Below are 24,482 nucleotides of genomic sequence, written 5' to 3'. Positions count from 1 at the left end.
AAAAATAAGTGCAACTTATAATTTAATCTATATTTCAATGAAATAGAATTTTATTTTATTTTTAAATTATGTTCAAGACGATGCTTAAGAAAACTGAGTTGCATAAAAATGTCAATATTAAAATATTACCAAATTTATTGTTCAAATCTTTTCTAGTTCTGTTCATCATTGCAAACTTCATAAAAATAATTTACCAAAGGAACAAAGCCCAAGTTTTTAAAACTGCATACTACAACTGAAGCCACTTAGGTTATCTTGGAAGAGAATTGTGCTATTTTCAGTGATGCTCAAATCTGTGTAAATTGGAATTTGCAACAATTATCTTAGTTTCTTTGCAAATAAATAATACATTTTGACAAATAACACATTACTTGAATATAGAACTTTCGATAATAACTGTTGAGGCAGTTTATTTACAGATAACATGTATGACCATTATAAAATTCATAGCTAATGTTATCTACTTACCTTGATGTGTGTGTGTGTGTGTGTGTGTGTGTGTGTGTGTGTGTGTGTGTGTGTACTAGAAAATCCAAATGAACTTTTATTATTTATTCGGTTCTTACTAAGTGTTGAAACATTAAGGAGGTCTTCTTTGCTATATTAACCAATAAGATAGTCAGCATATACTTATGACCATCTAAACATTGATTTAAAATAATTAAGGTGACTATTGATAGAACTAAGTAAGGTTACAGAGACAATGTCACTGGGGTTGCAAGTGAAGGAGTTATGATTCAAAGATGATGATGTGGTTAGTGGACGTTGTATGGCATGGTCCAGATTTAGACACAGTCGTAACACCCTAGACAGTGCTGATGTACAGTCTCTCCACTCAGAAAAGAAGCTCAATCTTGGTCTCTACAGGAATCCTAAAGTTGCAAAATAGTATTTTGTGATTCTTTGTATTAGGATTTCAGCATGAAGATATTCATTGAGAATTTTGTTAAAATGAAGATACCAATTCAGAATATCTGAGGTAGAAGTCAAACTTCAGTTCTTTTTTTTTTTTTAAGATTTATTTATTTCATGTATATGAGTACACTATAGCTGTTTTCAGAGACACCAGAAGAGGGCACAGATGGTGGTGAGCCACCACCATGTGGTTGCTGGGAATTGAACTCAGGACCTCTGGAAGAGCAGTGAGTGCTCTTAACCACTAAACCATAGTCAGCTCCCAGTAAACATAAATGTTGTCAGCTCAGGAGTGTGGTAGTTTGAATAGTTTTGGCCACTATAGATTCATGTGTTTGAATGCTTGGCCTGTGTGGGAGAGGGTGTGGCATTAATAAGAAGTATTACCTTGTTGGAACAATGTAGGATGTCATACAGGTGAGGGCGGGTACAGGATAGAACGAGGCCTGTCATTGGACGAGAAGGAAGGATGGGCGGGAGAAAAGTTTGACGGAAGAGGAGGAGACAGAAGGGACGAGAGAGTAGCCGCAGAGAGAACATGGAGGCTGACGTTAAGAGTTCACGCTGTACCTTTACAGGTTGTTATGAATGTTCTTAAGGGATGGATGTGTGCAGGGCTTTGTATGTTAGGTGGGCAATTATATCTTATGAACTGGATTAGAGGTTAATGGGTTGTGTGTTCTTTCTTGTAGCGATTTAAGTGTAAGAGAGTGTATGGAGGCTAGGACACTGAGCCGCCACGGAATTATGATGGATATTTCTGCCATGGTGGCAGCCTGCCTTGGGAACTGGATGGGTAGGGGGATCGTTGCCAGGCTCAGAGAGAGGCCTTTGGCAGTGTGATAAGGGATGGAGCAAAGTGGGTGAGAGGCTTTGCTGACTGAGATTGAGATATCTACCAGATATCTTGGGGCACTGCGGTGCCGGACCTAGAGCGGGTAAAAAGACAGCCTTTTATTTTTTATAATTTTACAACAACAGAGTGAGTGTGGCCTTGTTGGAAAGAGTCTGTCACTATGGAGACGCTGGGACATCATGTATATACTCAAGCTCTGCTCAGAATGGAATCCAGTCTTCTCCTGGCTGTGCTCAGAGAAAGATGTAGAACTCTCAGCTTCTCAAGCACCATGGCTGCCTGTAAGCTCCCATGTTTCCTACCAGGATAATGGACTAAACTTCCTGAAACTGTAAGCCAGCCCCAATTAAATGTTTTCCTTTATAAGAATTGCCTTGGTCATGGCGTCTCTTCACAGCAATAAAACCCTAACTAAGACAGTGGACCACCATTCAAGAAAGGATCTAGATAAAAATTAATTAAAATGTATCAAATCATATACGCATATTGTAGTATCAACATCAGTATATAACTATATAATAACCTTCATTAATAAGACAGAAAATAACTTTAAATCACTCGTGTTGATTTTTGCTAGAATTTGAAAGGTTTGCATATCCACATGCTGGAAGAGTCTGGTATAAGAAGTTGCTTTCAGGTAAAACTATGCTCCTAAATATTAATCAGTGAAGGGGTTGGGTTGAAGATGGGTGGGTATGAAAAATAAGACACCTATAAGTGTCTAACAAAAAAGAAATAGTAAGTGATCAGGGTAAAAATCTCAAATATAATAGAAAAAAAAGTGACCGACCTGAAAGTTTCTTGGGGGCTCATCATAAGAAGGTTAGAAGCAACAATTTGATGGAGAATCGCTCTGCAGACAATGAAGGAAGAATTGTAAAGAAAAGAGAAAGGTTAGTTGCCCAAGCTAAAAGGAGCTGAGAATTTAAATTAAATGTGGCACATCCATATCCACTGGAAACAGCAAAAGCCATGAAGCCAGCACAGCTGTTTGACCCAGTTCCAGCCACGTTGAGCTGAATGCCGGGGTCCTGTTACTCCATCATGGTCAGGTTTCAATCTCTGCGTGCCGCATTCTTGGGGACTGTCTGCATTTTTTTTTTCATTTTATGTCTTTTTTGGAGAAAATCATGTCTGAGTCTTTTTAGGAAAGAACCAAACTAACTTTTAACCCTCTGCTTTTAGGGAAATAACTTTATCTGGCCTTCTGTGGAAGTCTTTATGTCCTGAAGACCATGATAAGCACTAAGGCAATAGGAATTTCTTTATGAGCCCTCGGAAAACTCGAAGAGTGTAATTGGAACAAGATAAATTTAAAAATAGTTTACAAGCTCCAACCAGCCAGAATTTATAACACATTCAAGGCCCCTTTTTACAATACTTTGAGGTCTCTGAAAATGTAGTTTAAAGATAGGAGATCATAGAGGGTCCACCCCTGGAGGAATAGAACTCAGTAAATAAGAAAGATTGGCTAAGATAACTTCTCCTGCTTTATAGCATAAGTGATGAAATGTAAGAGTAAAGGAGTTAGGTATAAGCATTTGATATTCATAAAAAGACCCACTCTGATATTTTTCTCCAGTTGTCTGGAGCAGTTTAAAATTGCAAATACTACTAGCCTAAAAGCAGGCTGTCATATAATAAATGTGTTTGCTTTGGTGGAGGCATTCTTGAGATTCTTTGAATTGGAATTACAGGGCTGATTTTAAAAAAAAAATCTGCTCCATATGTACTTTTTAATTGTGATAAATCTTATAACCCCAGACATGTAATGAATACCAAGCATACATCCAGAAACAAAATTATACAATCTGCATATCTTGGATTATTAGTTTGTTTTTGTTCTGTAAAAGCTGAATGAACAAAGAAGCAACCTGATTGCTAGTCAGTCAGAGCTACAAGACTCCCCTGACCACCACATCTGACTCACTCCTCCCTCACTGACATCTTATTTCCTCCCAGAGAACCCTGTCAATCAATCACCAGGACTGGCCCCTGGCATGAATGAGACTACCTGAATACTTGTCAAAATTAGTGAGAAAAATAATAAAAATTATAGGAGATGATTCAATGAGAGCTCCCTACTCTTCCAGAGAACTCAAGTTGAGCTCCCATGACCATATCAGGTGACTCATAACTGTATTTAACTCCATCTCAGGCTATCTGGCATCCTCTTCTAGCCTCTGCAGGCACTCCAGTGTACATATGTAGACATACACATAAATAAAAATAAATCTTATAAATAGAAAAGAGAAACCAAATCTTAATAGCTATAAGAACACAGAAAAACTGAAACAACTAGATAGAGTATCATGCAACACATAGAAGTAGAAAAAATAGATGTCATAATTTTCCATCATGATTCTACATTTTGAAAGCAAGCTGTTAAAAGGTCTACAAAGTCAAGACTATTAATCTCTGTTTCATTTGGGGGACTTTGGTGTATTAGTTTTTCAGTCATTCATTTTTAAATGTGACGAAACACAATGTAATGATCTAAAAAACAAAAACTGTCACATCAAAGTTAGACAAGACAAATCAACAGAAGGAACAGAGCTTGAGAGAAGGCACAAGAATCAGAGCCCAGCTCATTTGCAAACTCAGAAACCCCATCAAGACACTAAACTGGAAGCCATAATGTATGTGCAGAGGACCTGGTACTGACCAGTGCGGGCCCTGTGTTTGATGCTCCAGTCTCTGTGGGTTCATTTGACCATCGCTTATATTGTTTGAGGCCCTGTTCTCTTGCCATCCTCCATGCCCTCTGACTCTTAAATTTTTTTCATCTCCTATTCTGTGGGGTTCCCTGAGTTCTGAGGGGAGTTTGAACTCAAGAAATCTATTGCCAGGCATGCAATTGTTCGTGTTGGAAGGCAGTAAATATCTTATATCTAAGAACTCAACAAGTATCCTGCACATTTGTGTTTTGTATTAAATAAGTTATTTATTACTGAAGACACCACATGCTTTGGATGTAGGGCATAGAAACAGTGAAAGGAACTGGCAAGCTTCTTTGTCCCTGACTAACTTTCACTGTGCAGGAAGGTGTTGTACAAACTGCCAGGAAACAGCTGTCACTAATACTCTCAATCAGTGGTAGCCCCTGAATGACTGCTACACTACTGAGCTATCAGGCAAGATGGACCCACTGATATGATAGTGGTGTGACTATAGTGGAGGTAACCAACTGCTTCTTGACTGGGCTTAAGGTCTTCTCCTGGTGAAGGAATTTATATCTGTTACCATAAACCTAGTCAAAAGCCCATGACTGAAGACTTCATAGATCCTAGCAGTAAAGCTGCTGCTGTTGTTTTTGGTGAATGGATGGAGAAAGAGAGAGAGAGAGAGAGAGAGAGAGAGAGAGAGAGAGAGAGAGAGAGAGAGAGAGAGAGATATAGATTATAGATATAGATATATTCATCAAGTTATCTTCTGAAACCTAATTTTTGCTCACAGATGACTGGTCCTCTCGGCTTTAGTCACAGAAACGTCTTTTGGCAATGGGTAATGGTTAGTGCAGAAACTAATATCCTGTCAAAAATGTGAGAATAAGTGACTGACGCTCAGCTCTTAATAAAAGATATACTCTTCTTCAAGACTCAAGGAACATCATGAAAGAGGGGATAGAAAGAACGTAAGATGTAGAGAGAAAATCTTGTGTATTGTATGGGTGCATTACCTGCCAGTTAGAAAGCCTATGGCTTAGGCAGGAAAGAGAGGCGGGACATCCAGGAGACAGAGAAGATTCTGGGGATAGAGTGAGAGAAGGGGAGATTGTCCTGAGAGGATGTGAACAGACAGAAGCACGGTACCTGAGCACAGGTAACCAGTCACATGACACAATGTAGGTTAAAATAAATGGGTTATCTTTAGTTATGATCTAGTCAGAGTAGAGCCTAGCTATATGGCCAAGGTGTTTGTAAATATATTTTGAGTTGGAGTTTTATTTCTGGGAGCATGGGGCTGGGAGGCAGAACCAAGACCAACTTCAACAGTAAGATCTGGAGAAGTATTGTTGTACCCTTAAGCTCTCAGTAACTGTGGATTACCTAAGCAAGATGTACATAAAAGTGGGCCTGCCAACCTTCATCATAGAGGAAAAAAGGGCTCATCACAAGGCCTGTTACCACCGAAGGACTTATAGATAGTTAATAGTTGTTTGATGGAAGGAAAGACATTTTCTGTTGCCTGAGCGCTGGCCTACTCGATATCCAACCTTACCTGCCCTTGGGAGTTGGAGGTGAGGTGGCCCCGAGTCAGTAACAAAGTCTCTGGGAGCAGCAAGCTCATCTGAACACTGCTTCAGCTCCTTTAATACCCTCCACCCACGCTCCACTGGTCCCAAAAAACTATCTCTTCTATTTTTTTCTTTTTTAAAAAGACTTTAATATTTTGCATTTTTAATTGCAAAAAATCTATATTCACAATTCTACCACTAAGAATATCTATCTATTTATCTATCTATCTATCTATCTATCTATCTATCTATGTATTTGATCTACTGATGGTCAAACTCTGAGGCCCATGAAGACTAGACAAGTTTTTTTTTAATTGGATTTTTTTTTATTTCAAATGTTGTCTCATTTCCCCCACCCAACCACCCACCCCTTCTCACCTCCCTACCTTGACATTCCCCTACATGGGGAGTCCAGCCTTGGCAGGATCCAAAGGGCTTCTCCTCCCTCTGGTGCCCAACAAGGCCATCCTCTGCTACATATACGACTGGAGCCGAGTGTACTCTTTGGGTAGTGGTTTAGTCCCTGGGAGCTCTGGTTGGTTGATATTGTTGTTCTTATGGGGTTGCAAGTCCCTTCAGCTAATTCAATCCTTTCTCTAACTCCTTCCAACAGTGACCGAGTTCTCAGTCCAATGGTTGGCTATGAGCATCTGCCACTGTATTTGTCGTGCCCTGGCTGAGCCTCTCAGGTGACAGGTATACCAGTATCTCTTCTAAACAGCAGTCCCCAGTTGGCTGGCATTATCTGCACCAGCAATCCTAGGTCTCTCAGGCAGTCCTCAATTAGGTCCTCCTGTAGGAGATGTTTTTGCAGCTACACGGCCCCTGGAGTTTACATAGAGGTGGGCCCTCTGTTCCTGCTACAATTTTTTTGAGGGAATACCCATTGGTAAAATTCCCAAGCTCCACAAGAAATCCCTAGCCCATGCTCATATAAGCAACCCTAAACTGTGTCACCAAAAACAAAAGACAAGAATGTAGAAAGGGGAGTCATTAGAAGGAGGAAGAAGATCGGTGGGAATGGGAAGGGACAAAGGAGGGTAGTGGGGGGTGAATGAAGATGAGTGTGATCAAAATGCAGTATGTATGTATATGGATTATTATAATGAAACTGATTATTATGTGTAATTAATATATAGTAATGAAACATGCAGTAGTGAAAAACTTTAAACAGTGAGATACTACAGCGAACCGAAATAAATTAAAAGTGAATAGATTGTTAATGAGAAGCACAATCTAAAATTACTAGAATTGTTGTGCAGATAAATGCTAATTTAGTTACAGTCAAATAACAAATTTCCTAATGTGTGGCTTTCCACATAACTAGAGAGTAGAAAGGAAGGGAGGAAAAGAAAGGGAAAGAAAAAATTATTTTATATTAGACAGACAGAAGTTTTAATCTGTGATTAGCTTAAAATAGGATATAGTATTTTTACTTTATAGTAAGATAAAACAGTTATCTAAGTCATTATGGAGGTAGTATTAAATAATATATCAGGATATGAAAGTATGATTATTAGAGGTGGAAGTATTCATTTTTAAGTAACCCAAACAGAAAGTATCAGAGATACATTTTTTGGCAAAGACAAATCAGAAAATGCTATAGTCATGGCTGTGACTATCAAGTCTTACCTTAATGTGATTAAGTACACAGTCTACTACCATTCTATACTTTCTTCCACAGTACCTTTTGGTGCCCCAGCCCCTACGCTGGGCTTGAGCCTCACATGTGCTAAGCAAGTGCTTGACCCGTGTGCTGACTGGTTTTCTGTCAACTTGACACAAGGTAAGAGTCATCAGAGAGGAAGAGTCAGGGGAAATGTGACTCCATGAGATCCTGATGCTGGCAAAACTGCGTTTTCTTAATTAGTGATTGATGGAGGAGGCCCCAGGTCTTTGTGGCTGATGCCACCCCTGGTCCTGCATTGTATAAGAAAGCAGGTTGAGGCAACAAGGATAAGCAAGTCAGTAAGCAGCACCCCTCCGTGGCCTTTGTGTCAGCTCCTGCCACCAGGTTCCCCATTGCTTGAGTTCCTGTCATCTTTTGATGATGAACTGTTCAAGGAGCTCTGAATAAAATGAACCCTTTCCTCCCCATGTTGCTTTTGGTCACGTGTCATCACAGCAGTAGTAACCATGACTAAGACAACTCCTGAGCTGCAGGTACAGTTCGGAGATTCCCTTGAGAAGTCCCAGAGTCCCTGCTGCCTGTGCACATGTGCTCATCTCTCTATTCCCACACAGACTCTGTGGCTCAGGAGAAGCCAACTCCGCCACCCTCCAGCCCAGCTGCAGGAGCAGACTATTTTTAGTTCAAGCTGAATTCACTCCATCCGCCAGCCACACTCAATATTGCGATGTGGTCAAATTCACACTATTCTGAAGGGCTCCAAGTGCTCACCGCCTCCCTCCGAACTATGTCATGCAACTTACCAAATCCAAACTAGTCTCTTCAGGAATGGTGCCATTAGATGAATACAGCCAAGAAATGAGCGAAGTGAAGCTGCCAGCGCCACGGGATTGCTAACGTTCTGGACTTTCGATTATATGAGCCAATAAACTTTCTGGAGCTTTGAGCACTCTGAAATGAGTTTCCTTTTGATTGTTCCTGGAGGCATCCTAGCTGGTACACATGCCTTTTGTTACTCTTTTAAAATCTGGACCTCCAAGAACACTGTTTAGATTCAATCAACAATGGCTTCCTCGTTGTGTTGCCCTGCTGGGGATTGAAGATTTGTAGATAAAGACTTGATTGGGAAAGCTTTAAATTCTGCCAAAGCTTTAGGTCTCCGGTGCATAGAAATTTCCTGGTGATGTGATATGGGGACACAAGTAAAACTGCAGCTTCCTGGGACCACTAAAACATGCACAGTAGAATAGTCTCCTCCCGGAAGGAAAGCTCAAAGAAAAGAAAACTGAAATTTTGTTACATAATGAAATCTATTGGGAATAAGCACAACTACAGCAGGTCTTGGCAAAGAAGGAAAAAGTATAAGGAGTTACTATAATTTATAGACAAGACGGGGTATATGGGGAACATGTTTGTAGTTTTCTGTGTTACAACATTGGCCGTGAAAACTAAAATATAGGCTTGTTTGAATACCAGCTGAGTAACATCATTTGCCTTGTATACAGAGCCACAATCTTCAAAATTAAGAAAACAATGTGAGGGAAATGGAATTCTGTGTGCTGTCTTACTTTTCTTTGGCCACTATACCAAAAACTCAGTAGACTGGTACTGTATAGGGAAGAGAAAGTATTACTCACAGTCCTGGACATTGGCCAGACTAACTTGGTGCCTAGAGAGGAGACTTTGGCTGCTTCACAGATGCACTTGGCGGCCTTGTTTCCCATAGTGGAAGAGACAGTGCCCTGGGCCTTCATTCGTGTGGCACTAATCTTACTTATGAGGATTCTACCCTGCACCTCCACCAAATGTCCTATTTCTCAACGCCAAGTGAGATTAGGGATTACATTGCAACATGGGAATTCTGGAGGAACAAAAATCCTTACCCCACAGCAATGATGCCCCACACTTGGCTCATTGAGAGCTAAGAAAACCAAACTCTGTGCTTCTCCCTCATACTCATCTGGATAGACAGATTTCTTCCCAATTCATAACTGGTTCCAACATAGCTGGACTTACAAGATCCTTACAATTTTTAGGTACACATGCATGGCTGACAGAAAACGCTCTGCTCTGCTCTGGTTCCCTAATCAGGAAGATTTGTAAAAGGAGAAATAACACACAGCAAGGAATTGAGGCAACAGAGCAAAGAAACTCAAATTGTAGCCCCTGATCTTCCTAGTATTAGTTTAAAGAAAGGTACATAATTTCTCTTCAAATTTACGTAGGGTATAAGATTTTTAAATGTCCAATGGAATATAATAAAAATGATTTTTTAAATAAAGTATACCTCTACTTTAGATTGGTGATATCTATCTCCAACATTTGACTCTTGTCTGTATGATCTCTCTCTCTCTCTCTCTCTCTCTCTCTCTCTCTCTCTCTCTCTCTCTCCCTCTCTCTCTCATGTGCGTACACACAGACACACACACACACACACACACACACACAGTCTCTGCTAATCTCTTAGTATTGCTAAAGATAATTTGAAGTATAGAAAGGATTAACCAAGGGATTTTGAGGAATTTACTTTGGTCTACGTAAACCTGGGATTAACATCAGATAGTCTCAAGGGTTTGAACACAAAATACAGCTATGTCTCATATAGGAAGACAATCTGAACCTTCAAAATGAGCTCTGAATGGTATTTTAGAGAACTATGTTTACTCTCCCAGATCCATAACAGTCAGGAACTTCCAAATCATATACAAAATATGAACGTGGTCAAGGGCATGTAGCTATTTCCTAGGGTGATGGATAACCAGCATATACTTTCTCTGGTTGATACATCAAACGTATTGCCTGTAGTGATATGACGGTCAACACAATCTACATTCTGCCATTTTTGAGTTTTTAACAAGAGGCTTACAATGCAGGGGTGTGGAGAATTGACGGATTTTGCACATTTTTAGTGCCTTTTTACAATGTTTGCTATGTTCAGCAAAATATAAGCTTTCAGATTTAAAATATGTTTTCTAGCTTATCCCACTGTGCAAATCAGTGCATTACGCAAGCCTAGCAGAAACCCATAAGCAGGCAAACAGAAAAGCTGTGAGAGGCTTCCCTATTAAATGTGATGGGAAATAAGATTTAAATATTGGTTTGCCCACCCGTCTATGAACCAAAAGCAGCCCAGATATAAAAAGATAAAAAAAAAAATCACCAAACAGGGTCAACAGAGATGCATCCGCGACTGTCAAATGTGGAAGGGCTTGTTTCAAAGAATCCAAACTCAGATCTACTGCATTAAACATTCTACATTAAACATGCTGTTCTAAAGCTCACTGTTAGCCTGAGGTAAACCACTACAGCAAATAAACCCATGGAGAGAGTCTACCCCTTGCACAATAATAGCCCAGGTAGGTGTTCCGGGCTGCAAGGTAGCTCTTCTGGCTAGGGAACCTGAAATCCACGCTGTTTTCATTGAAGAATCTGTGGTCTAGGGAATTGTCTCTGTGTTTTGTTACCATTTGGGTATGAAACAGTCCCCAAAGGCCCATATGAAGGCTTGGTGACCAGTGAAGATGTTTTATAGGTGGTTGGATCATGAGGACTCCACCCTCATCAGTGGATTACTGTACCAACAGATTCACTCCTGAGAGGCTACAGAAACTGTTGGGATCAAATCTAGTTAGAAGAGGCAGGACCTTGGAAGTATGCTCATGGGGATTGTGCCTGATTCCCATTCTCCCCTACTATCCCACCATCTTCCCTACTCTTGCTATCCTTCACCCTGATCCTGTCTCTGTCTCTCTACTTACTAGTTGTCATAAGATGACCCATGTCACTCAGCACCTTTCCACCATGAATTTTCTGCCTCAGGACAGGCCTTAAAGCAACGGAGCCACATTGTATACTGTGACTGTGAGCTGAAAGGGACACCCTCCTCTCAAAGGTTTTCCCGGGTTTCCTGTCACAGCCCTGGAAAGCTGTGTGACGCATCCTGATCATACGAACTACTGCCATGCCCAGAACCAAGTGGTACAAAGGAGAAGACAAAGAGGAATTATGTTCACCTCGATAAGTAGTTGGCTTGGGTGCAAAGGGCTTCCAGTAACCTCAGTGGCTGCTACCTGCTAGCCTAGCTGGTCAAGGCAAGATACCACTAACTTGTCACAGCCTCCCTGTGGAGGAAAGGCATTTACCGAGTGCCAAAGGAAATAAAAGGGGGGATTCGGTAGCCACCAAATAATGGAAGTGACAGGGTGTGCATAATTCTCATCTCATAAACAAAAAACCATGTTTAAATAGCCATTCTAGCAAATCGAATGGTTGGGAAAATGTCTGAACACATCAAAAGAAAGACGGACTAAGTATGATACAAAGTATGAGTGTTTGCTATAATTGCAATTAATCATTTGCTCTCCCATCAGACAGACATTAGTTTGAGAAGACAAGTAGCAATAAATTTCAGGATACTAATCTCATGACCCCCCAGGCACTGTCACCTAACGATGAGCAAATGTGATTTAAAGTGGGGAAAAAAGGGCATGAGGTGCTCAGGACCTGAACACAAGTCTCCTTGACGAACTGTGGAATTTACTGGTAATTTCTGTCAATTCTACTTTCTCTTCTTTAAGGAGATACGGCTCATCTTGTCTCCCGTATTTCCAGGATCTTTATAACAACCAAAAATAATATTTGCCAAAACAGGACTAGCTCTGCTTTTTGCTGCATTTTCAGGTTACTGCATATTTAATTGGACTTGGTTTTTAAAATCTAAATACTAATAGAAGATGTTAGGGCTTAAATCTCGGCCTGTGCTGGGACAGAAAACACCAAGCCAACATGTTCCACGTGGAGAGGTTTAATAAGAGAGGAAGAGGAGGGCTTGGGGATTTAGCTCAGTGGTAGAGTGCTTGCCTAGCAGGTGCAAAGTCCTGGGTTCGGTCCTCAGCTCCGTAAAAAAAAAAAAAAAAAAAAGAGAGGAAGAGGAGAGGAGAGGAGAGGCCAGCCATGGGCACATCGGGGAGGGGCGGGGGCGTGGTTGGGGAAGGGGGAAAGAGCAGAGAAGAATAAAGAGTAAGAGGGGGGAAGGGGGAATAAGAGAGAACTAAGAGAGAAGTAAGAGGAAGAGAGGGGCAAGCAGCCCCTTTTACAGTGCCCGGCACTGCTGGCTGTTGCTAGGCAACTGTGGGGCGGAGCATACCTGGCTACTGCCAGGTAGCCCTGGGGGTGGAGCTTAGACAGAATACCAACAGAAGAGGCAAAAGAGAGAGAAATCATTCAATAGATAATATGTATTAAAACTGAAAAAAACGTTTATAAAATTACCATGTGCACCATAATAATTATTTTCTGTAACCAAATAACTAGCAAAACACCATGAAGGAGGGATTTTTAGGCACGGCAGTCTCAGGAGGCATAGTCTATCAGAGTTGGAGAATGCATGGCTTCAGGAGTCTGAGGCAGTTGGTCATATTGCGTCCCCAAGCTGGGAACTGACAAACGCTAATGCCCAGGTTGCTTTCTTGTTTTTCTCCAGTCCAGGAGGTCGTACTGCCTACATTTAGGATAGCCCTTTTCCTCTCAGTTATCCTGAACTAGAAAGTCTCTCACAGACATCCTGAAAGACTTGCTTCCATGGTGATTCTAAACCCCATCAAATTGACATTCTCTGGGGAGATGGCTTATTCACTGCCAGTGGTTGAAGGAGCATCCCCGTATTTCAATCATGATGATTCCTAAGTTATGCTGAGTTGCTGATGGTCCAATAGATGATTGCACGTGATTGATTTTGTTTAAAGCACACGGTAGAACAGTAGGGACTTTGAATGGGGATTCAGCAGGGCTTCTGAAACTGGGGGAAATTTTCAAACAAAGTCTGACTCTGCTACCCAGGATGGTCTCTCAAACTACTACCAGCAATCCTCCAGCCTCAGCCTCTGCTATACCTGGACTATAGACTGGCAGGACAGGAAGGAGGTCAGGAAAGGCAGGAAGTCAATTACCATTTCTCAGCGTATTGTTCATTTTTTGTTTGCATTTTAGTAATCCTCATTTGAGAGAAACTTTGTTCATCCACTTGAAAAGGATTCACAAGAGTAAAAGGAGTTTTCTCTTGAAATGGGCACGGAGAAATTGCATTTCCTTGAAATATGCCCTAGTCATGGCATATGGAAGCATATCTGTGGTCCCTGCAGTCTCGGCTCCCACTCCTCACTGCTCCTCGCCTCCTCCACACCTACCACCACTCCCGATTCCACTAACATTTCCTAGTTATGACACCATTCTCCAGGATACCTCACTTGTCCTAGGCACATCCTATCCAACCACACGGGGGCGCCAAAGTAGGCCTAAATTATATATAATTTTAAATTCAAATCCATATGCTTTAAAGAAAAACGAGGAAAGTTTACATTGTACCACAGGGACACACTGAGACTCTCTGGATGCGTACATCCTACAAGGGATGAAGGCAGTGCCTTTAGTTTCTGGCTGAGTGAGCCTGGCAGTGGGAACCACAGACCCAGCTAGGTTCCAGGTGCCATCCTTTCTGATGTTTAGTGGGCTCATGACTTCCGGTAGGAACTTAAAATAGAATCACCTTATCCATTCATTATCAGGTGACAAAAACAATGTGAAGGTCTGAAATCTGCCTCTATAACCTGGAGGGGAAGGAAATATGAGGAGAAAAGAAACGGGGGGGGGTGGGTAAAATAATGTTTACCCCAACCAAGATTTTTCCAGAACACAGCTCCACTGTTTTACTTCACTGGCCTTGAGAAGGTTTTATACAATGCTCTGAGGAGAAGCAAGGCATCATGGATCCTCTATAGTTTCCAAAGGTAAGTTAATAGCAGTAAGGATTGCACAGCCTTGGTGACTGCGTGATAATGGCTTCCTGGATTTTATCAATGTAAGTGGTAACTAGGTATCAATGTAAGTGCCTAAACTAGGCAGCGTGCTGCAGAGATTACAAGCTGCAGTGTGATCAGTGATCCCTGGTGTGAACGCTCCCTACTCATCCTGGAAAAGGTGTTAGGATCACAGGGTTAGAGCCCTTGCCTTTGCCTCCTTAGATGTCTAACTCACACTACTGTAATTTTGCCTCAGAAGGACTCTGGAATATTTTAGTATAAATTTGTATGAATTACGGTCATAAGTAATGTCTAAGTGTTGCAGGGAATACTAAAGCAAGACAGAAACAGTATGTCTGCCTGTGGCACAAAGTTCATGGCCACTTAGTCTGAATTCACTGCCCTTGAAGAAAATATAAGCAGCCCTTGCAAAAGAGCCGCAAATGTTTATGAAGAATACTTTAAAAGAAAACATAATCCTAACAATTAACAAGACAGTTTTATTGTGAAAGATAGTATCAGCCTAGGGGAGAAACAGACGAGGAATAAAAATGCGGGTTTTTAGAGATTTCAAACACACAGAACGCTTCAGATCTTGCTTACCCACCCCTGAAAATTATAATTTCAGGATTATATTATACACAAACAGCTAAACTCTAAACAGTCAATCATCCGCAATCTTCGTGCAGCTCTATGAGTCCAAATTTCTTAAGAACAAAAGCTTTTCAAAGATGTTTCTTAAAAACCTCAAACAGACTGTTTATCTCTTATCATGAGAAAGAATGCTAAAATGGGTGGGACAATAAAGGAAAGAGAGGGGGGTTATAGCGAGCCAGGGAAACCCTAAGCAAATATTATTATTCCACACGGACAAGGCCATGTCCGGTACCCAACAACTCAACCCAATGGGAATGACAAAGCCTTCTCCAGTGAAGCTCGGGGGATGGACCTCCTCTGGTCTGAGTGTGGATATTGATAGTGGACACAGGAAGTGCCCTCCGTAGCTTTCTCCCCTGCCCAAGACATTTACAGTCATAAGACTGATCCTGTAGAGGTTAACCTCTGCTCCTACAGAGGTTAACTAAACCTGCTTCCTTGGTTCAGCTGTATGCACCAACCCCACCTCCTTGTTCAACTTTGCATAATAAACATACTGACCTTATCTCAGAGGCCAGACCACTGTACCCCAGATTGTCTGGGTGTCCCTGTCAGGTTAAGTCCTTGGATCCAGGAAAGAGCACCACAGAAGGAGGAGGGAGAGAAGAAAGGAGGGAGTAAGTTGGTTTTGTTTTGTTTTTTAAGATAATTAAATATCTGCTCTGTTTCCAAAGGAATTTTTAAAACACCCTTCCCTGAGGTCTGTGTAAAAAATCTGGTACCAAAAAAAAAAAAAAACAAAAAACAAAAACCAAACAAACAAAAAAAAAAAACACACACATGCACAAATATGCCTATCTTTTCATCTTGCAAAAAGTTATGTATTTTAAGAAGGAAGACAGAGTATAAAACGCTGTCAGAAAAATAATTAACTTCGCTCAATAAAAAGTGTCTGTGTATCTTTAGATATACAACTATAAAAACTGTAATGAGGAATGCTAAAAAAAAAAAAAAGTCTTGCTGAGATAAATGGTGCAGAGCTTCGTGATCACGTGATCGTCACGGGAGCGAACAGAATAGGATTAGCACAAAGCCTGTCTCTGCTACGATGCCAAGAGGATCCTGGCATTTCCTTCGCCGCGGTTCTCAGAAAGGTCAGAGTAATCCCTTACAGGCTTTTGGTGCGTCATCACAGAATGAAAACACGGGCAGAGCACGAAATGTGCTGTGGACACCGCAAGTGTCTGGGGGCTGTCAGTCAACATCTTCAAACAATGACAGTAGAATCGTTCCCACTACGCGCAGAAGAAATTCATGAGGATGAAATCATCCTGTCAGGGCAAGTAACTGCATGGACGGACAAGTGTCACTTAGACCACATGCATCTATCTGATCCATGTGCAGAGTATCCAGTCATCCCATGTTCCAATCCCACCACTGCCATTGTGCGCAGACGTATGGGTGTACAGACAGACCATACATCCCCGTACCCCCTCTCCACCACAGAGCTAAAGCCATCCAATGTTGAAAAGAATAAAAATAGCATTGGTAGTAGTATTATAAAGCATAAATAATAAAACATGAAACCACTTACTGAGGTTGTGAAATGAAGGTCACGCCTGAATGTGTGAAATTACATATGAACGTTAAACTTTCCTCATAAACCAAAATAAAGTGTAAATATGATCTGAAAGCAAGACCTGTGATTTAAATGTGGCCTCTCTATTCCACGTGTCAACTTAAGAAAGGATAGGGAACATTAGAGACTCCAGAGGGAGAAGGAGCTCTGTGTTCCCAACACTATGCTGAAAAACAAACCTAGAATTTACTAAATGTCACCAATGGACTAAACAATTAAAAAAAAAAAAAAAAAAAAAAAATTTAACATTGCTTCCTGAAAATGTTAATATGTCTAATCCACAGAAAATCTTGTTTGATGCATGCGTTTATCTTGTCCAAGAAATAAACAATAATGAGTTTTCAAAAACAAAAGTCTGTTCTTTTCAAAATAATAAGCACACATGTGGGTGGCTATCTGACGATGAATGAAGCTCGGGGTTCTACACGTTTACCTCGGTAAAGGCCAATACCCCATACTTCCGAGGTACAAAGCATTGCACCTGTACAAGAGTAAACTTCACTGTCTGGCGCTCACACTGGATCTGCTGTAAAGCATGCTGAGCCTTTTCCTATGGAAGCCAAGAAGAGCCAAAATTAACTTCCTCTGCTTGGTTCTTCTCAAGGTAACTGGAAAGCCGAGCAAATAAGACCATGTTCAGATAAGAGACTATAGTTTTTAACGTTTTGAGGGTGCCTTAGTGTGAGCAGTAGTGGAATAGGTAAGCAGGGCCAGGTGGGGGGATAAAGCAGAGGGGGTGGGGGTGGGGGAGAGAAATACGCAGAAACTAACAAATGTGTGAAAATGTCTTGTGGAAACTTAATATTTTATAAATCATTAAGATATAAGATTTTTAATTTTATTTTAATTTATGAATGGATTTTTGTCTGAAAGGGGGCTAGAAGAGAATATCGGAGCCTCCGGAACTAGAGTTATTAATGGTCGTAAGCCTCTACATAGGTTCTGGATTCTTCTGTAAAAGGAAAGAGTGTCCTTAACCACTGAGCCATCTCTCCAGCTCCTGAAACAAAAATTTTAGAAAATGAGTTTGAACAGAAGTATTTCCATAGAAGGATAATCCTCCTCCCAGAAGCAATGAGTTTTTCATGAAAATTCCCAGTGCCAGGTGAGATTTGTGAGGTATCTTCTTAAAAGGTGTTGGTCAAGGAGTCCTCAGAGGCCCCAAGAATGACAAAGACTATGTCATTGTTCATTGTTCTTTATAAGAACTGTGTGGTAAAAACCCTATGAGGAAACCGCAAGGTTTGGTCAAAGTACATAGGAAAATCAAACTGGAACCAGGCTGGAAGCATCTTCTCTGCTGGCTAGATTTCATAGTGCCAGAAGGTTCTATTCAGGCTGCCAGGGAAGAATTATTACCAACATTCTCACCCATCTGTGAATCCTATGTACTACAATAATAATATTCCAGAAAACACGTGCCCTCCGGTGCATTAGTGGCATGATGGTTATGGTAGTAACCAGCTGATTTATATTTGAATTTAATGTCCACACAGTAGAAGAAAACTCACATCTGGTACTGTAAGCGCAGTCAAGAGCCCGTGGCTAGAGTAATTATCCTAAGTCCTAGGGAGAAACTATTACTGTTTTGCCAAATGTCCTTCTTGCCAAACTGCCTTCTAAATAGTCAGGTTTATGTCCAATGATCAGTGTTGAGCTCAACCTTGGTCAAAGAAGTTTTTTCAGCAGATGGTGGTTCAGCCAAAGATTTATTACCGAACAAAGCTCTGAGAAGAACTATCCCAGTCCTTGGCTGTAAATAAGGCATCTACATCGTCTCCTCTGAGGTTCAGGGAACGTCCCAGAAGATGGAGCAGGAAGGACATAAAAGCCCGAGGATAGGATCTAAGGAGCAAAATGTCATGAGTTGTCACATTATGGATGTGGTGTAGATGCCACACTCATGAACTCATTATAGATACAGCAATCTGCACAAGGTCTAAACATGACTGTGCACGTCAACATTGCATCATGGGTAAAGGAGGGGCCCATAAGCCGTCCACCCCTATCCCTTGTGAATTATGGAATATGCCTAATATCACTGACAGAATGATGTGGTTTTCTTCAGTGGTGTAGCCACTAATGAGTTGCTTGTATTCCTCCCACTCGTGCTCAGGTAACAACTCAAAAATTAACCTTAGTAGATCAGACAGACGACAGACAGACAGACAGACACACACACACACACACACACACACAGGTGGAAGGGGAACTTCTCTGCAAGAAGATTTCAGTGGGTGTGATGACTTAAATGACAAATATGCTTCGTAGTTTCAGGTACTTCAACACTAGGTCACCAGTACTGCTGTTGGGGTGGGGGAGTGGAATTTTAGGGAGGTAGAACCTTGCTGAGGATGTATGTCAATGGCATCAGGCTCTGACAGTTTATAGCCTTGCTCCACGTTCTGTTTTCTCTCTGCCTGCTTCCGGTGTCTAAGTGAAATGTGATCTTCCACCGTCCTGCTCCTACTGCCCTGCCACACTATGGCCACCAGGATGAACTCCATCCCTCTGCAACCATAGATCTAAACAGTTTCTTCTTAAGTTGTTTTCCATCACAATAGCAAAAAGAAGTAACAATACAATGGGCAGAAGCCAAGAGGGAGTGATAAGGGTGTGTGAAAATGACTGAAATTCTTTACATGTATGCATAGAACTGTCAAAAATGAAAAATAAAAAAATCCAAGAAGAATCTTGAGAACCTACAGCCCTATTCCAAGCCTACTGATTCACCATCATAATTAGTACATGTTGGGACTGCTAAAGGCTTCAAAAATAAAAAATAAATAAAAAATCTACAGTCTATTTTTTTAAAGGACCAATGGTATGTATCTGTGAAGGCTAGTCTTGGTTATCAACTTGACTACATTTGGAATTAACTAAAACCTAAAAATGGAGAGCATACCTGTAAGGGAATCTTGTTGATTTGAAGTAAGAAGATCCACTTCTAATCTAGATCTTTGAGATGTGAAGATCCACCTTTCATCTGGGCCACACCTTCTGCTGGAAGCCTATATACAGACGTGGAAGGAGAAAACATCATTCATTGCCTGCTTGCCCTCACTAACTTTATTCCTTCACTGGCATGACAGCATACTTCTTTGGGATTCCAATGTATACTAAAGACCAGCTGAGACATCCAGCCTCATGGAGTGAGCTACTAATAGATTCTTAGCCCTTCTGCTCATAGCCAGAGATTGTTGGATTTACTGAACTATAGCCTGTAAGTCATTCCAACGAATCCTCTGGTAGGTAGGTAGGTAGGTAGGTAGGTAGGTAGGTAGGTAGGTAGGTAGATAGATAGATAGATAGATAGATAGATAGATAGATATTCATTCTGCAATTTCTGGTACTATCAAGAATCCTAATATTTACTTGTACTCTATATGCTGATTTTGTGAAGTATTTCTCAACTCAAAACTTCACAATGACTAGGGAAATGCCTGGTTTTATTTTATTTCCAGTTACTAGAGCATAGTTCCTGGCACATGATAACTTTCCAGTTGTGTGGAACCAGATGACTTCCAAAGACCCCATTCTTATCAGACAGCTAATTTGAACATATGGACATTTATTTATTTTAGTGCTAAGTACCAAACCCGGGGCCTTATACATGTTAGAGCATGTGCATCACCACTGACTGTGTTCACCCTATGTTAATTTTTTTCAGACAGGATATAACAAGGAAGCCTGTGTAAGCTGGCTGGCCTTAGACTCACATCTCCCTGTCCCAGCCTCCCTAAGGCTAGGATTACTAGCCTGTGCCCCCACAACAGACCATTGTGTTAGTTATCCCTTCTGAGTTCAATGTACTTCACTTTTATTTAGTTTTGAGTTTTGTCTCAGGGCTGTAAAATTATATTTAAATCAATTCCATTTGCTTGTCATTCATCATAAAGTGGTTTTCCTCCGTGAATGAATATTTTGCTCTAATTCTGTAATAGTTGAGGTGATTCTATGTCAGGAATTTAATATTTTAGTGATGAGTAGCAAGTGTTACTCTGCTTCTCTCCACCCCTAGGTCTTTATTTCAATTAGGATAATATGGTCATTAAATTAAGACATCTATTATGGTGCCAGTGCGCACATAACAGACAGGAAAATGTCTCATATGGGTCAATTGGAATCATTTTGCTAAATTAACATTGCAGCCTTTTATAAGAGGGTCTTACTAGATACTGTTATTAGCAGAGATAGGGCACAAATTGAAATGAGGTTTTTATGGTTTTCATACTCTGAGTAGATCTTCAATGGGCAAATTTGTATAGGTAGCAGCTGGGCTTTCAAAATATGCACTACTTTGACTTTGTACGGTATTGTTGTACCTGCTTACATGAGTCAGGACATAATGAAACATAAAAAGAAGTGTCCAGCAATTTAAGAGACATATGTTACTTGATATTATTTTTATGCGAATTTTTCAATGTTCTCAACACATTTGTGGTCAAATATGTCTGTGGATAAAGGAACAATGCTATAGTCCAAATATCTATGCCTTCCCAAAACATACATGTTGTTAAACCCCTCCTTAAGGCTACGAAGAGGCAGACCCTCTGGGAGACTACTACATCAGGAGGATGCTTATGGGAAGGATTAGTGTAATACATTTAGTAACAGGGAACCAAGGGAGTTTTATCAACACATTCACATTAAAGAGCACATGTAAAAGGCATTATCGGCCTGGAACAGGTCCTCACCAGACACTGAATCTGCCACTGGTATTACCTTGATCCTCTCCTCCTCCAGAACTGTGAGCCATACACGTCTACCATTCATCACCAAGTCTATGCCATTTGGCCTAGCAGCCCAGAGACACTAAGAGACCCTTCGGATTTTCATGATCATTCTATTTTCACATGACACAATGCTCAAACGAGGCACTTGAGTGCACTCCGCAGTGGTCAGCATTGTGTGCTCTCTGCTGGCTCGCAGGTCAAGGGTTAGTCTCAGCAGTAAAACCACGGTTAGACACACCCTGTGCTCTAGACTCTCTTCTAGTTTCTTCCTAGGTGTATGGCCTTGGAAGTGTCACATATTCTCTTACTTTACCAACATTAAAACCTATATCCTGTTTCACTTAAACACTGCAAGCAGCTAATGTTTTACTAAAGTAACATCGCAAAGGCATGGGACAAACAAAAGACTTTGTGTTGACATCAATCTGCATTTCCAATATGTAGCTAGTTTGACCACTTGGGTCCCAACCATGTTCTTCTATGTTTTCCAGTTCATTTACCTTTTCCAAAGCATGTCTTAAGTGACTTCATCTGTCCCTCATGCAAGCTTTCTGTGATGTTTTTGCTCTGGAAGCTTACAGTGAAAACAGCCTGTAGTATAAACAAGCCAGATGCCCACTTTGCTCCATTCTCCTGTATTTCAGTGCTGACAAACTCGAAACTAGGGGACAAAGGTGGCTAGAGTGTAAAAAGGGAAGGGCTTGAGATGGCTAATCTCATAAGCAGGCAATTTCTGAATTAATAATTCATCCATTTTGACAGCTTTTGCTTATCTTTATGGTTATCTTTCTTCTCTGTTATCTTTCTAAAAAAATAAAATAAAATAAAAATAAAATAAAAACAAGACAAGGGTAAGTACGACTTGGGACTATTTCCACGGATTCTCGTGAAACAAACACCAAAGAGCAATAAATAGAATACCCTAAGACATCATGATTCCTACCACACAGTACGTATTTTCAATATATTCTTAAAGATTATCAATGTAAGGCGATAAGTGTGAATTGTTAAATGGCCAAGGTAAAGACAAAAACACCCTGAGGCCATTGGCTGGGCCAACTCTTCCCTTTAGGAACAGAATTGAGAGCCAATGCTTCAACCTATAGAGACTCCTGAACTTCAAAGCAGAGCTTCTGTCCCTCCTGACCTAGGAGTCATCCCCAGCCACTGGAACAGAAGGAAGGCACAATCTTTGAGTAAACACGTAAGACTCAGCAGTACCAAGTCCATCAGTGGAGTCTCCCCTCAGCGATCAATTAGCAAGTGTCCACTTACACCGCTGCAAACTCTACAAACTTCTAGAATGAACAGATCTTTGCTCACTTACTCTCCTCACAAAGCGTGCAAAGGACCCGCTATTTGCCAAATATTGTACTCAGTGCTGAGGATAAATATGCTTTTGACGGAAGTAATCCCTCTGTGGGTAGAAAAGAAACTCGGCAGACACACATACATTTATGACAGGTTCCCTGTAACATTTTTTTAAAAAAAAAACTCCAAAGTTCCCTAGCAACTAAGAAAAGTCACCTTAGGTTTTCGCATTTCATTCTGTGATTAATGTAAGTTGTCACAACTGAAAATAAGCACACTCAGATCACATAAAAAGGACCCAAGAAGAATGCAAGAGAAGAGAGCATGGGAATTGGGACTTCCCATAAAACTGTCACACAAAGTTGGTCACAGACTGTGTGAATCTGTTCATAAAATGTTCTTGAAATGAGAACATTATACAGATGGGGGGGGTGAAACTGTGGTTCCTGGGTGTCAGTGATGGTGAAGATAGGGTGACAAGAAGGACTCTTACTCATAGCAGAGAGGTGAGATATGGAGCGACACCAGTCCTGTATCTTGACCTTGATGGCGATGGGTTTTATTTGAAACCACACGTGTGTGATAAATTGGCATCTCATTATCTACACAGACTATACCCATGCCAAATTTCTGGCTTTAATATGTACTGTAGGTGCAGGACCTATAGTCACTGTGGAAACTGTGTGAAAAGTAAAGAGAATCTCTCTGCTGTCTTTGCAACAACCTATAAATCTGTAAGTGTATTAAAATCAAACATTGGGTCTCTCCCTCTCCTCCCTTCCCCCCCTCCCCTCTCCTCCCTCCCCTCCCCTCCCCTCCCCCCCTCCCTCTTTTAAAGAAGAAACACTAGGGATATAATAAAGCTCCCAGATGAATACTGTGTGGGAACAAAATATGCTTTTAATTTGTAGCAGAGGTAGCACATGGTGTGTTTCACAATTAAGCAGTGTGGCTCAAGCCCTCCAACACTGACAAGGAAATAAGTTACAAATGTTAGGTTATTTAAGAGCAGCTGGAGAGAGACAAAGGCAGAAAAAAGGGAGAGAGGTTTGGTCTGACCTCAGGCAGGACAACGTTTATTCACAGCAAGGAGGCAATTTGTGGCCCACATGTGAGGACTGCAAAAAAGCCTACAGAAGAAGATGGGATGTGTCGCCTTACAGAAGCGGAAACGACTTCTGCGGCCTGCAAGGGAAGCTGGGAAGTGTAGTCTTTCCAGTAGGAAACTATCATTCCTTACTCTGAGATGATATTTTTAAAAATGCAAGGTGGGGATGATATAGCTGTTTTCTGCTAAAGGGGGTCTTTGTCAGAAGGGTTACATCTTAGTTCTTTGAAGAGGAGGTCCTCTGGTGGTGTATCAGGGAGAGAATATTAACCTGACCGACAGCAACTGATCAGGTGATTGCCGCCCGGTGCTCCCTGAAGAGATTTGGAAAATAATTACTACAGGACTATAGGCAGAGGATTTGGTTACAGAGAGCAGCTGGGAGATTTTTGTGGGAAGGGTGGGGAAGAGGAGGGGTAGAGGTAGGCGAGACAGAGTGGCTCGGTGAGAGAAAATGGGAACAGGATTGACAATGATGGTGACTGGACCCAAGACCAGGACTGTTGTACCAAAATGAGGCAACAGGGATAGCAGAAAGCTACAGAGCATCAAAGGAAGGGAACCGGAGAAACTAGGGGACAGTATCTGACCCGAGGTGAAAGAGATGAAGGTCCCTTTTAGCAGTCTCTCCGTCTCCATGGCATCTAAAAGCCTTT

This window comes from Rattus rattus, chromosome 4 (genome assembly GCF_011064425.1).
Source record: "Rattus rattus isolate New Zealand chromosome 4, Rrattus_CSIRO_v1, whole genome shotgun sequence".
In the NCBI taxonomy this organism is placed as follows: Eukaryota; Metazoa; Chordata; class Mammalia; order Rodentia; family Muridae; genus Rattus; species Rattus rattus.
This window is presented reverse-complemented; position numbering follows the sequence as displayed.